Below are 4,326 nucleotides of genomic sequence, written 5' to 3'. Positions count from 1 at the left end.
TCTGGAAAGGAAACATATCACACGACATTACCTGGAAACATATCACACGACATTACCTGGAAACATATCACACGACATTACCTGGATTCATATCACACGAATTTATCTGGAAAGGAAACATATCACATGACATAACTTGTAAACATATGACAGGACAATAACTCGAAACATATCACACAACATTAACTCGAAGCATATCACACAACATTAACTCGAAACATATTACAGGACATTAACTCGAAACATATCACACAACATTTACTCGAAACATATCACACAACATTACCTGGAAACATATCACACGACATTACCTGGAAACATATCACACAACATTACCTGGAAACATATCACACGACATAAACTGGAAACATATCGCACGACATTACCTGGAAAGGTAGCATATGACACAACATTACCTGGAAACATATCACACAACATTACCTGGAAACATATCACACAACATTACCTGGAAACATATCACACGACATTACCTGGAAACATATCACACAACATTACCTGGAAAAATATCACATAACATTACCTGGAAACATATGACACGACATTACCTGGAAACATATCTCACAACATTACCTGGAAAAATATCACACGACATTACCTGAAAACATATCTCACAACATTACCTGGAAACATATCACACAACATTACCTGAAAACATATCACACAACATTACCTGGAAACATATCACACAACATTACCTGGAAACATATCACACAACATTACCTCGAAACATATCACACAACATTACCTGGAAACATATCACACAACATTACCTGGAAACATATCACACAACATTACCTGGAAACATATCACACAACATTACCTGGAAACATATCACACAACATTACCTGGAAACATATCACACAACATTACCTAGAAACATATCACACAACATTACCTGGAAACATATCACACAACATTACCTGGAAACATATCACACAACATTACCTGGAAACACATCACGACATTACCTGAAAACATATCACACAGCATTACCTGGAAACATATCACACAACATTACCTGGAAACATATCACACGACTTTACCTGGAAGGGAAACATATCACACAATATTACCTGGAAACAAATCACACAACATTACCTGGAAACATATCACACCACATTACCTGAAAACATATCACACAACATTACCTGGAAACATATCACACGACATTACCTGGAAACATATCACACATTACCTCGAAACATATCACACAACATTACCTTGAAATACATCACAAAACATAAACTGGAAGCATATCACACAACATTACCTAGAAACATATCACACAATATTACCTGGAAAAATATCACCAAACATTATCTGAAACATATCACACGACATTACCTGGAAACATATCACATGACCTTACCTGGAGGCATATCACAAAACATTACCTGGAAACGTATCACATGACATTACCTGAAAACATATCACACGACATTACCTGGAAACATATCACATGACATTACCTGGACACATTTCACACGACAATACCTGGAAAGGAAACATATCACACAACATTACCTGGAAACAAATCACACAACATTACCTGGAAACATATCACACAAAATTACCTGGAAATATATCACACAACATTACCTGGAAACATATCACACGACATTACCTGGAAACATATCACATAACATTACCTGGCAACATATCACACGACATTACCTGGAAACATATCACACAAAATTACCTGGAAACATATCACGCGCCATTACCTGGAAACAAATCACACAGCATTACCTGGAAACACATCACACGACATTACCTGGAAACATATCAGACGACATTACCTGGAAACATATCACACGACTTTACCTGGAAAACATATCACACAACATTACCTGGAAACATATCACATGACAATACCTGGAAACATATCACAAAACATTACCTGGAAACATATCACACAACATTACCTGGAAACATATCACTTGACATTACCTGAAAAAATATCACACAACACTACCTGGAAACATATCACATGGCATTACCTGGAAACATATCACACAACATTACCTTGAAACATATCACACAACATTACCTGGAAACATATCACACAACATTACCTGGAAACATATCACACAACATTACCTGAAAACAAAGCACACAACATTACCTGGAAACATATCACATGACATTACCTGGAAACATATCACACAACATTACCTGGAAACATATCACACAACATTACCTGGAAACAAATCACACGAATTTACCTGGAAACATATCACACAACATTACCTGGAAACATATCACACAACATTACCTGGAAACATATCACACAACATTACCTGGAAACATATCACACAACATTACCTGGAAACAAATCACACAACATTACCTGGAAACATATCACACAACATTACCTGGAAACATATCACACAACATTACCTGGAAACATATCACACAACATTACCTGGAAACAAATCACACAACATTACCTGGAAACATATCACACAAAATTACCTGGAAATATATCACACAACATTATCTGGAAACATATCACACAATATTACCTGGAACCATATCACACGACATTACCTGGAAACATATCACATAACATTACCTGGAAACATATCACACGACATTACCTGGAAACATATCACACAACATTACCTGGAAACATATCACACGACATTACCTGGAAACATATCACACAGCATTACCTGGAAACATATCACACGACATTACCTGGAAACATATCACACGACATTACCTGGAAACATATCACACGACATTACCTGGAAACATATCACACGACATTACCTGGAAACACATCACACGACATTACCTGGAAACATATCACACGACATTACCTTGAAACATATCACACGACATTACCTGGAAACATATCACACGACATTACCTGGAAACATATCACACGACATTACCTGGAAACATATCACACAACATTACCTGGAAACACATCACACGACATTACCTGGAAACATATCAGACGACATTACCTGGAAACATATCACAACATTACGTGGAAACATATCACACGACATTACCTGGAAACATATCACACGACATTACCTATAAACATATCACACAACATTACCTGGAAACACATCACACGACATTACCTGGAAACATATCACACGACATTACCTGGAAACATATCACACGACATTACCTGGAAACATATCACACAACATTACCTGGAAACATATCACACGACATTACCTGGAAACATATCACACGACATTACCTGGAAACATATCACACGACATTACCTGGAAACATATCACACAACATTACCTGGAAACATATCACACGACATTACCTGGAAACATATCACACGACATTACCTGGAAACATATCACACGACATTACCTGGAAACATATCACGACATTACCTGGAAACATATCACACGACATTACCTGAAACATATCACACGACATTACCTGGAAACATATCACGACATTACCTGGAAACATATCACGACATTACCTGGAAACATATCACGACATTACCTGAAACATATCACACGACATTACCTGGAAACATATCACACGACATTACCTGGAAACATATCACACGACATTACCTGGAAACATATCACACGACATTACCTGGAAACATATCACACGACATTACCTGGAAACATATCACACGACATTACCTGTAAACATATCACACCACATTACCTGGAAACATATCACGACATTACCTGGAAACATACCACACGACATTACCTGGAAACATATCACACGACATTACCTGTAAACATATCACATGAAATTACCAGGAAAAAAATTACACGACATTACCTGGAAACATATCACACGACATTACCTGGAAACATATCACATGACATTACCTGGAAACATATCACACAACATTACCTGGAAACATATCACACGACATTACCTGGAAACATATCACATGACATTACCTGGAAACATACCACACGACATTACCTGGAAACATATCACACAACATTACCTGTAAATATATCACATGAAATTACCAGGAAAAAAATTACACGACATTACCTGGAAACATATCACACGACATTACCTGGAAAGAAAACATATTGCACCACATTACCTGGAAACATATCACATTACTTGGAAACACATCACGACATTACCTGAAAACATATCACACAGCATGACCTGGAAAGGAAACATATCACACAACATTACCTGGAAAGAAAACAGATTACACGACACTACCTGGAAACATAACACATTATCTGGAAACACATCACGACATTACCTGAAAATATATCACACAGCATTACCAGGAAACATATCACAAAACATTACCTGGAAACATATCACACG

General features: G+C 37.0%; 1 long non-coding RNA gene across 1 annotated transcript in view; it reads right to left on the bottom strand.

Moving 5' to 3' along the window:
* LOC126990803 (uncharacterized) overlaps window positions 1-4,326 on the bottom strand; it is a 5,649-nt gene extending 1,323 nt beyond the window's left edge. Inside the window, exons 1-2 of the long non-coding RNA XR_007744741.1 lie at window positions 4,259-4,326; window positions 942-989 (exon numbers count right to left, since the gene is read on the bottom strand). This is a non-coding gene — a long non-coding RNA (uncharacterized LOC126990803). The remainder of the gene's footprint in view (window positions 1-941; window positions 990-4,258) is intronic.

Source organism: Eriocheir sinensis, unplaced genomic scaffold, assembly GCF_024679095.1.
Source record: "Eriocheir sinensis breed Jianghai 21 unplaced genomic scaffold, ASM2467909v1 Scaffold203, whole genome shotgun sequence".
Taxonomy (NCBI): Eukaryota; Metazoa; Arthropoda; class Malacostraca; order Decapoda; family Varunidae; genus Eriocheir; species Eriocheir sinensis.
Note: the sequence above shows the minus strand (reverse complement) of the source record. Positions and strands in the feature narration are given on the sequence as shown.